Consider the following 12,369-nt stretch of genomic DNA (forward strand, 5'->3'; position numbering starts at 1 on the left):
TCAGGTGTAAAATATGTCTTTGGTATTGAGGAGGTGCTAATTGTAGGGCATATATATGGCCCCTATGATCAAAATGCTTAAGTAGTTAAGATTGATGGGACTAGCAAGATGCAGGAGGTATCAACCAATGCATCAAAAGTCAAGAGGTTTTTGGGTGCATGTGTCTTCTATTTGATATGGATCCCTCATTTTGCACATATAAATTATGGACATTGCTTTCTAGCCTTCCAATATTAGGACCCAAATGCATGTAAACAACAATTACTATGACAAAAGAGAAGTATTTGAAGATCCCATATCTAAGATTCACAAATTGTTGGGTTTTAGAAAGGATCAGAAAAGCATTTTTTAAGAAGAAATTCATGGTCAAACATAGGGCAATGGAAAATAAAAGGAGGCCAGAGTAAGGCTTGGATCCTATACTAATGACAATGACTACACATGGTTAAGAGTGTATAGAAGCCCAACGTAGGGTGAAGCATGGGGTATTCAACAAGCCATTTCCACTACTAGGAAAGTACTTCAAGCCCAGCTATGGTGGCTAACCCTGTTCAAGGATACTGCTCACTTTGTCAAGCACTATGATGAATGCCAGTGCACTAAAATACCTACCTGCAAGGACAAAATGAAGCTCATGCATATTGATCACTCACTAACCCTTTGAGAAATGGTGAATAGACGTTATGGGACCCATTAGACTTGCCACATAGTACTCATAGGCTTGATACATTATTGTTACCATAAACTATATGACTAAATGGGTAGAGGCTAGAGCAACCCACAAGAACGATGCAAATATCACCGCACGATTTCTTTCAGAGCAAGTGATTTCACGATTTGGCTGCTTCATAAAATTTGTCAATGATCAAGGGACTCACTTCCTCAATGAAGTGATACAAAATCTATTATCCACTTTCCTAGTCATCTATCACAAATCAAGCCCCTACTATCCTCAAGAAAATGGTGAGGCCACCAACAAAGTTCTCATTAATGTCTTGACAAAAAAAAATTTAGCATCATGATTTGACTTGGATCACAATCTTATGGTAGCACTTTGGGCCTATTGAACAGCCTACAAGAGTGCTACAGGCCAAACCCTGTTCCATCTAACATATTACACTAACGTTGTAATGCTAGTAGAATTTAAGATACCCAGCTTATGTACCATTTTCCAAGAATGCTCGGAAGGTACTAAAGCATGGCAACATTGCCTAGTAGAGCTAGAACACTTGATTGAAACACACCTACTCACCACTCATGCCCTACTTGTTGAGAAGGCCAAAAGAAAGGCATAGCTTAACAAGCATGTCAAACAATAGTCATTTGATAGGGGAAATTTAGTCCTTCGTTACTCAATCAAGGCGCATAAGCAAAAACTCAAGTTACATGGTCTCAGTCCTTTCTATGTCTCTACAATCAACAGGACAGGGAATGTTGAGTTACAATCACTAGAGGGCTTATCTATCAGTCACTTCAATGGCAGTCGAATAAAAAAATATTATCCACCTAGCCATGCCCAACATGAACTACATATGGTGTCTACATAAAGTCTCACACTACATATCGAATAAACATTTGATGAATAGCTCAAATAGAACCAATGTATGCCCACATTTGTGAATGTACATGCTCTTATGACCATTAGCATCATACAACTTGATGATGAACCTTTGATCACATCTGCATATCTTTGCATCCATCTTACAATAGCTATCTCGGTGTTAGTCACCCAACCAATGCTGTCATTGACGAGGGATCTGACTATAACATCTTACCATACTGTTATTGGATGCAAGTGGGGCATCCTTTATTGCAACCGAGCATTGCCAAACTCAACCCTTATGGAGGATGACCGTACAGATTATTGGGTCAATCCAAGCTCACAGTCACAATTGAGACAAAAATCATGCCACTTCTCTTCTATGTTCCTTCAAACATTGAAGGCGTAGTAGGGAAAGAGATCCTCTTGGGATATAGCGTCAAATATCTTACCCAATGCAATGTCAACTTCATTGATGAAAGGATTTAGCTACATCTAACTGACAACCATATCATCATGGCATTTGCATCCAAACAAGGATAGCTTGATTCCACCGTTGTCCAGTGCCTTGCCCCACCCAAGTAAACAACAAGGGATAGCATAATGTTGTTAGTCAAACTCCTTTGTGGCCAAGCTAGTAAAAAGTAGTTCCCTATTAGCTCCACAACACAATTGTAATGGCAATCAAAACACCCCTCCCTTGCCCTAGTCCCTCACAAGTTAAAATGGTCTAAATGATGAACCTTTTGCTACTGTAATGCCCTTCATAGTGTTAGATCCCCAAGAGACTATTAGATGCCTAGGGCTACTATCAAGGAGCTCACAAGCTATGGTTACCCAAGTTGTCCAACCTTCTAAGTAAAACACTAGCCACCCCAACCCCTTGTCAATTCTCCTAAATCCCCATCACTGGAATCCATCCAATTAGCTCTATCCATGAATCTCCATAAAATTCCAATGCCAATGGAAGAGACTCTTCTCATAGATATCTATACCTTGGCCCCTTATAGGATCAACTCTTGTCAACTTGATCCCCAACCACCTCTCAAAAGGTCACCCCATGCCACAATCTATCGGATGGTGGAGGACTTAGCAAACCAAACCCAAAAACCTATTTTGGAGTGTTTTACACTCTTCGACACCACTTTTGGCACATTTGCTAAATTATTTGCTATGATGGACTTAGGAATGGCCAATGTTGATATGGTTGCAATAGCCTCTTAGTGGAATCCTACCTAGAAAGAACATGAACATCTCTTTCAAAAAAACATTCCTATTATGAAACAACTTGCACAAGAGATCCCACACAACCAATTAAAGAAGCACAGAATATTTCCATCTCATTTGAATGCAACATTTATTGTCGATCCTTGTGTTACTAACAATCTCAATAGCTATGTAGCTCTTCAAATCACTTCTTGAAAAAATGGTTCACGATGTGCTATGAAACCATTACACTTGGTAGAAAAGTGGTCACCACCATGGAGCATCGAAGAATAGTCAACTTCTTACAGCACAACCCAACATAATGTGAATCAACTTCTCTTAGCAATCATTAAATCAAGAGCATTAACTCCACCTAAAATGCTACAGCACCATCCCCTCCTCCTTGACAAATTGATGATAGAAGAAGAGCCCCATGCCACCGATCGTTTCAATGGCCCTATACTCTTGGATGACCTTACATCCTATCTCCATGAGTTGCTTATCAGACCAAATTACTTGGATGCTCTAGCAAACATCGAATATAACCCAAACTTCTATGGATGGTGGATTCTAGACCATTCTTGCCTTGTACAAACCAAATAAAACCATTCCTTCCCTTGTACATGTAATAAATTTTGCTAAAACAAAATTTTAGCACACACTTGACTACCTCTCCCAAACTAGGAAGCTTGACTCACTTTTGCAAGAGGGAGGGAAAGTTGAGGCCAATAATCATGATCAAACTACCAATGCAAACTAATGACTATGACTAGTTCCAATGGATGACCAACAACAACTTACCAACCGTGAACTACAAAACAAGTAATCCCTTTTGTAATAAGATGATGAGAAATGGGTAAGTTGTGGGGCTTACTTATGCAAAAAATGCACGTGTAGTATAAAGGTATAAATGTGACCTTGATCACATATTTCTTTAAGTGGCACCTCTATAGATGCATGGGAAGTTTAGCTTTGGCATCTTTAGATTGGGATGGTGGAGCTTATTTGAGGTCAAAATCCTTGTCATCATCTTGTTCAAAGTCAGAACTAGTCATAGTGTCATAGACCTGATTGTGATTAGATAGCAAGATCTCTGAGTCGAGACTGGCATCAAGAGATTGAGGCTCAACTTGATCATTCCTTGATTATAGTCAAGAACCTTGAAGTAATCCAACCACTCGAGCTCGAATGCAACCCTTACAACTCCTACATCAATGGGTAATGTTTTAGGTTGTGATGGCTTAGGTCCAAGAAAATCTGTTCAATGGTACGGCCATTAGTCTCATAGTGAAGTAAATTGGATTCTAAATCTTTCTCACAATCTTCGTCTAAGTCACTAGACTCTTCAGTGTCTATGCCTTGCTTCCACATTATCATGACAAAGAGATTGTTGTGAAAATCAAAGAGGACTTGGTGTAGTTTAGTCCATTTCCAATAAGTGCTAACCAAAATCTCATCGAAGATCATTAAATTTACATGTGAGCATCCACGGAAGCATGGTCTCCACTAACTCAAGATCTTCCTCAACTCAAGTTTTTCTTTTGAAGAGTGGGATAGCCCAATAAGAAATTAGGTGCAAAGTCAAGGGTCATCAAGTAGACAGGCACTGAGGTAATTCCAATGGAGGTTTCAAGTGCAAGGATGATAGCCTCAAATGCATCTTTCTAGCTCATACATTCATGAGCACATCGATACTCTAATTCCTCTGAGAACAAAAGCTCTAATGTGGCAAGAATGTGCATCCAGTCTTGCTCATCCTCAAGGGAGGGAATATATCTTGTTAAGGGTTGGGTGGTTGGAGAATTTATAGAGTATCCTTTTAGCAGTGTTGAGAATGGCATTAAGATCAATTGGGGTTGTCTTCCAAGATTTCATTTCAATTCAAACTACCTCTTTGTGATTTTCGAAGAAGACTAGACCGTTGGCCCGATCTTCGATTAGTCATGCATTATGCATCCATGGTCAGCCGAGCAACAAGTCATAGTCTACTCCTTTCATTATAACAAAGTTAACCTTGAACAGGGTTCTAGTAATCTTGACTAGCCAACTCAAAGAAGTCCTAATGGACTGAACTTTATATCCATCTCCAACCGTTAGATTAAAGTGGATTGGTTCTATGGGTGGATTGCCCCAAGCTTGAAGTACGCTATGGTTAATTATGCTCACACTAGTAGAAATATCCACAATTCCACAACACATCGTATCTTTGAGGGTCTCCACAGAGAGGACTACATGCCTCTTAGCACCTTCCTAGAATGTTTTGACTCCCAATGCACTCAAGTTCGGTTGTATATCCTTGGCAAAGTTTGAAGCATGATGTGATCGGTTAATAGTCAAGCCTTCCAATCCTTGCCAAATTGTCGGGCTAGCTTTGAGTAGGGTCCAAAGTGGGATTTTAACTTGGGTTGATGTAGCAATCATAATGGCTCAATGTTTCCATAGAGATATTGCAACGGGCTAGCCTGAGAGGAAAGAGATATAGCATGTTCCATTGGCTGCTTATTCATGGGTTCTATGGTGAGCTCATCATGTAGCCATGTTGGGCAAGCATGATAGAGCAAGTAAGCTCATCAGCTCATCTTGAGTGGTTTGAACCCACTCCTTGACCTTGACTATGGTGGCGAGCTACTAGATAGGGTCTCGATAAGTGCAATCTTTTGCTAGTGTCTCTTTTTCAATGGGTGGGGTAATAGTGGCACTTTCAGCATTAGAGATAGGAATTGATAGCTATGTTGAAGAGAGACCCTCACTTTTTAGCTTAAGATCAGCCCCTTTTCTTTGTTTTTTAGCATTTTTCTTACTAGCAATTGAGCCACTCAAGGTTGCACTGGGTCCTTTAAGGCTGATTCCTTTGGTTTTTCTTTGGACATCCATAGGATTTAGGATTGCTTCTTTGTCCTTTATCATTTCCACAGCAAATAGGATCAAGGGGAATAAGGGCATAATTTCCTTACCACTATTTTCCTTACACTATAGGCAATCAGAATATATGTGTGTGATTCAACATTCCGAGCAACATTGGTTAGCTTCATTTGGCTTAAATTGGTTTTGCCTTTGTGGGCACTTGGATGAAATATGTCCTAGTTGTCCACAAGTTCAATACGCAATTGGATCTCTGGCAGGGGATGCCCCTCTCCAACGGCCTTGTCCTAACATCATAATTGGAACTAGCATGTAGTCCATGATGATTGTTTGACTATCTCCATCATAGCAGATGAAAGGGTTGGTGCATTCCTCCTCCTCGGTGGGTTTCTCTATGAAGTGGACTAGAGAATTTTTGGATGGGTGCATGACTATTAGAGGTCTAAGAATATCTGAAGGGTTGATTTATGCATCCTTGAGCTTTGGTCCTAGGATCAGGAGGAGCGGGTAGTGCCAATGGTTGTTCCTGTGGAAGTGACCTAGGATAATTGAAGCCTCGATTATATTGCAAATTTACAAAGCTAGGAGTGGGAAGCCTATGAGGGGCTCTGCAATAGGCAGCTTCATGTCCAAAACATTCCCACAATTCATACATACTTGAGGTGGCCTTGAGCATTCTAAAGGGAGGGGATCTCTGCCGCAATGTATACACTACATATTTTGGTAATAGGGTTGAGTGTTATTAAGAGATTTGATCAATTTAAGAAAATCTTGATGTTGTTTTTTAATGTTGGTAAATGAGTTTGAGGACGTCTATCTTTTGAATAAGTCTACCCTATGCAATTTTCGTGATGAGAACCAACAAATTGCTTATCCCTGCTACATTCCTAGTGTAGGTCATCTACATGAATGGCCTCATCTAGCACATCTTTTAAGACAGAGTGGTTAATTTTAGAATTCCCAACCAAGGTTTCATATATCCTTTCATCACAGATACCCTTGATGAAGGCTTTTGTGACCGCTTTAGGCGTGGGTTGTTCACTCACCAGTATTCAATTGAACAGGCTCTTGACCTTAGAGACATAGTCCCTCATGGTCTCTCCTTCTTATTGTTTGATGTTCATCAGGAATACGATAAGGTTGTTCCCATAGCCTTCTTCAGCAAAGCATTTGATGAACAATTTTTTCATTATCATCTAAGAGTTCTTCTTAGAGGATTCTAAACCAGTGGACCACATGCGTCCTTTTTCTCCTAGGCAAAGTCCAAAAGCTTGCACTCTTCATGCATCTCATGTGAGGTTGTTAGCATCACAAACTTGCTCAAATTGTTTCAGAAAACTATAAGGATTGTCACCAGCCCAATATTTATGAAGTTTCTTTGCCACTAAAGGAATCTTAGAGTGGTCTCTTTGGGTGGGTGTGTTGCCCATGCCTATTAGGATGGTCTATGCAATATGGGTCCCTACTTGTAGGATATCAGTCAACTAGCATTGCACAAGATTAGAGAGTGAGTCTTGCAATGTGCCTATTTCTCTTGCATTGAATAGCATGCTATGGATATCATCCATCTCAGCCTACATAGTAGCAAGGTACAACTTTATATCTTTATTAATGTCTATCAAGCAATAGAAAGTGAATCATCCTTCCCCTCTTAGGTCAACTATTTTTTGTTACATAGCTTCAGGAGTCATGGTGGAGGCATCAAAATGTGTGGCTTACTTGAAGTTGCCTCTATTTTCATTCAAACATCTGCGTGACCTATCCATAGTGTCCAATGTGGTTTCTAAGGTTTTTTTATTGATCAAGTCAGAAATTTGGTGTGATGTCAAGGTCAAGGGTTTGGTCACGGCTTGGGTCTCTAGTGGTGGTTAGAGTTTGGAGCTCACAGTCACTCCTTAAACGCATGCACTCTTAGTCTTTTCCTTATCATTGTTTGTTTTTTTTGTTTTCGTGTTATTGATAAATTTTCTTATTACATAATGTTCCACTTTTATGTGATGCATGTCACTTATCATGTTTGAGTTTGTGAGGAGTGCATTGTGGTGGTCTATAGTATGTGTGTAGTTAAGTGTGCAGGTGTGAGTGTGTGTGACACTAGTGGACACACTATCTAAATGCATGCTAGCATGTGATTTAAGGCACCCATTAGAGAATTTTATTGGTCAAAAATGGGCCCTCTAAGAGAATACATTCTTGAACTTTCTCTCTCTAGAAAAATAGCACATTTTCTCATTTTTGGGTCAAAAAGTGTCCCCATCTGTACCAAATGATTGAGATACTGAATCAACTTCTTCAAAGCAAAATCATTAAATGCCCTAAATTCAATACTTTTGAAAAGTGAGAGTTTCTTCTAAAGCCTTTCCCGCTTCTGTAGCAATGGTGCAAAATCCACCACACATAGGTGCAATGGCGGATACAAACTCATAGAATCCACCATACATAGGTGCAATGGCAGACACAAACATGCAGAAACCTCCTCTCAACACTAGTGCCAAGTATCACATCCACATAGACGTAGAGAATGTTTATGCCCCATTACAAAAAAGGAGGGGAGGAAATTACATCTCAAAAATAGTGAGGATGCAACATGTGAGGGAGGAGCAAAGCATGTCGACCTTTGGTGTGATAGTTATCTTTATCACACCAATTTGTGAGCCAGAACATGGTTTCTATGGAGGCTATATGGTGCGCAGATCGGATGCAGGTAGCTCCCGTAGTGAATTCCCAAAGGTCCTCAAGAACAAAGCACTCTACTTTTTAGCACAAAAATCAATGTGAAAGCAAGCACGACATGAGACAAGAGACAAATTGGGTTGAATCTCCCCCATGCCTTGTGTGAGCGCTTCACAAAGCATGTATTTAATATATATTTTCAATCTTTTTGCTCAAAAATAGCCCAATTACAAAAATATACAAGCTTTTAGCTTTTGAGTTTGCTTTCTACCAAAAATAGGAAAATAAAGCTAATGGACGGTGCCCAAAGAGTCTGGCACGCCCAATCTCAATGTCCAAATAAAAATAACATATCCAGGCGCATAAGCGCATACAAAATAATAATAAATAGTCGATGTCTCTATAGACATAATCAAAATATAGGCGTGGCGCCTATCAAAATATATCCAAAAGTCGGAAACCCGCTAGACTCCAATGCTTTCCTCCGCCACTCCTGCTATCTCTACACATCAACTGAAGCATTCACAATCGTTAGTAAAATAACACAATTAAACCGACAAAAGTGAATACCTAGCAGTCTTCAGCTACATAAATAAATCAACTGGTTAGAAATAAATCCTAACCTTAATTTATTACGAGTGCGCACTCTAAACTCATAAACGTTTATTAATTTAATATGCATTTTGCGGAATCACCCGCTATGGAATCACCCATGTACACACTAAATTAATGAAACGCCCGAAAAGGACAGGCGTCCCCATCAACTTCTCGCACAAAGAATCCTCTTTGCGTATGAGCCCCGGTCATCTAAGTTTACGGAATCCACCGTAAAACCTCACGGAATCCACCGTGGAATATGCCTCCTGGCATCATACCCCCGGGGTGGGATAGCAATTGACCTCAATTGCTATTAGCTCAATGTGGAGCTAACAGAGTGGGGAAAGCATTTAAGTCTCTAGCGTGCATCCATTGTGCTTCTTCTACAGGATGGTTCTTAAATTTCACTAGATATCTAGAATACCTTCGGCCAGTTCTAGTGGTCATGTAATCAGTGTCTATAATGGCTTCTGGTTCAAGTATTTCAGTCTCTTCTTCTAGTAAAGGTGGGTTTTCATAGACAGGGTGGATAGGTAATTGTCCTCTAAATGGTCTCAACAAACTAATATGAAATGTATTATGAATTTTCCAATGTGATGGCAGTTCTAATTTGAATGCATTGTCATTAATCTTATAAATGATTCTAAATGGTCCGTAGAATCTAGGGGCTAATTTGACAACTGGATGTCTATCTACACTTTGCAGTCTACGCTTTTCTATTCTAAGCCAAACATAATCATCAATTTTGAAATTCATGGCTTGTCTTTTCTTATTGGCTTGTTTGGTATATGATTGTTGGGCTTTAGCAATCATATCCTTTACCTCATCAAAAATAGTGTTATGCATAACAGCAATATCATCGGCACTTTGTATTCTATTAGACAAAGATGCAACAGGTGTAGATAATCTATGTCCATAAATAACTTCAAAAGGTGCTTTCTTTGTAGATGTGTGCGGTGTATTATTATATGCAAACTGTAATAAATGTAAATGAGTATCCCATGTTTGAGGTTTAGAGATAGTGTATGCACGTAAAAGATCTAGAATAGTGCTATTTGTGGCTTCTGTTTGTCCATTTGTTTCTGGATGAAATGCAGATGAAAAATCAATCTTTGTGCCTAGATTTGCAAACAGTGTAATCCAGAAATTATTACAAAATCTAGAATCTCTATCTGAAATAATCACTTTCGGCAATCCATGGTTAGTAAAAATAGTTTTCAAAAATAACTGTGCTGCTTGTGATGCTGTTAAAGTTTTCTTACATGCAATGAAATATGCTTGCTTACTAAATCTATCTACAATTGTCCAAATCATGTCATGGTTAGATTTAGTATTTGGTAAGCCAGTAATGAAATCCATAGATATATGTTCCCAAGGTTTAGATGGAATAGATAAAGGCATTAATAACCCATACTGTTTACCATGATGTCTTTTTATTCTTTGACAAATCAAACATTCAGAAACAAAATTAGACACATCTGCATCCATATGCGGCCAATAAAAATCTTCAGTTAACATGCGTAATGTAGAAATGATACCTCTATGACCTTGATATGGGGGACAATGAATTTCATTCAAAACAAAAGATCGGAATGGAATAGTAACACACAGTCTCTTTTCAAAGAACATGAATCCATCATTATATGACAATGAATCAACAGGAATGAAATTATTTTGAACTAATTTTTGCCAATCAGAATGAAAAGTAATATCCTGGTGATATGTGTCTTTCATAGCAATCAAAGAATCAAAAGATATGATAGAAATGTTATGAATTGCAGGTCTTCTACTTAATGCATCGGCAACTACATTTTCTTTTCCAGGTTGGTATTGAATGATAGGATGGAAACTTTGAATGAATGAAGCCCATTTGATATGGCGGTCAGAAATTTGGGGTTGGCTAAGTAGATGTCTAATGCTTTGCTGGTCAGTCTTTATCATGAATTCTGAACCCATTAAATAATGCTTCCATTGTTTCAATGCTTGAACAACTGCTAAGAGTTCCTTGTCATAAGTGGAATATTTGAGCTCAGAGGGTTTCAGCTTAGAACTAGAATATGCTATTGGATGGTTGTCTTGCATTAGCACGGCTCCTATTCCTGATCCGCTAGCATCGGTCACAACTAAAAAGAATGGTCTGTTAAAGTCAGGCAATTGTAGGACAGGGGCATTGGTCAATGCACGTTTAAGTAAATCAAAGGATTTCTGCTGGTTTTCAGTCCATTGATAAACAATGCCTTTCTTAAGAAGTTTGGTCAGTGGTAAAGCAAGTAATGAGAAATTACGTACAAACTTCCTATAGAAACTAGCAAGACCAAGGAATGAACGTAATTCATGTACATTTTTAGGAATAGGCCAATGCAATATTGCGTCAATTTTCTTAGGATCAACTTTTATTCCTTCTTTTGATACAATATGACCTAGATATTCTATTTCTGTCTTAAAGAATTCACTCTTGTCAGGATTTGCAAACAATTGATTTTCTTTCAGTAATTGAAAAACTAATGATAAATGCTCATAATGCTCTTTTTCACTTTGACTGAACACTAAAATATCATCAAAGAAAACAATCACACAATATTGATATTTTAGAAAAATACGATTCATCATTCTACTGAAAGTGGCAGGTGCATTAGTTAATCCGAATGGCATAACTAAGAATTCGTAATGGCCAAACTGTGTCCTGAATGCAGTCTTAAATATATCGGATCTATCTAACCTCACCTGATGATATCCAGATTTAAGGTCAATTTTACTAAATATAGAAGATCCTTGCAGTTTGTCCATAAGGTCATCAACTCTAGGTATAGGATACCTATTCTTTACAGTGATCTTGTTTAATGCTCGGTAGTCAATACACATCCGATAAGTATTATTCTTTTTCTTGACTAAGAGCACAGGTGCACCGAATGGGGAACTGCTAGGTCGAATTAAACCTCTATTTAGTAATTCTTCTACTTGAGTCTGGATTTCTTTTTGTTCTATTTGATTTTGCCTATATGGGGCTTTGCAAGGTGGTTGTGTGCCAGGTATTAGGTCAATCTTATGGTCTTCTGGACGTGATGGAGGTAAACCTGGTGGTAGGTCTTCTGCAAAACAATCCTTAAAATATGCAAGAAATTCCTTATGTCTAGGGTGCATATGAGTTTCTTTTGCGTGTAATTCATTCACCCAAATGAGATATGATTTAGTATTCTTGCGTAGTGCACGTTTTGCTTGAGTATGCGAAAGCAGTGGAAACATATGAGATGCATGCATACCAAATAATGTAATAGATTTTCCTTGAAAATTTATATTCATTGTGTGTGTGGAATAATCTATATTGGGATTATGTTGGTGTCTCCATGGCATTCCTAGAATAATGTCGCTAGACTGTAATGGGACAACTAAGAAATTTCTTCTTTCAATATATGGACCAATTTGAATTTCTAAATCTTGAACTTCTTGTGTGCCATTGTACCTAGTGCCTAAAAATGCAGCTTTTATGCGAT

Source organism: Lygodium microphyllum, chromosome 13 (assembly GCF_053477565.2).
Source record: "Lygodium microphyllum isolate KBCC chromosome 13, Lygodium_microphyllum_v1.1.10, whole genome shotgun sequence".
Classification (NCBI taxonomy): domain Eukaryota; kingdom Viridiplantae; phylum Streptophyta; class Polypodiopsida; order Schizaeales; family Lygodiaceae; genus Lygodium; species Lygodium microphyllum.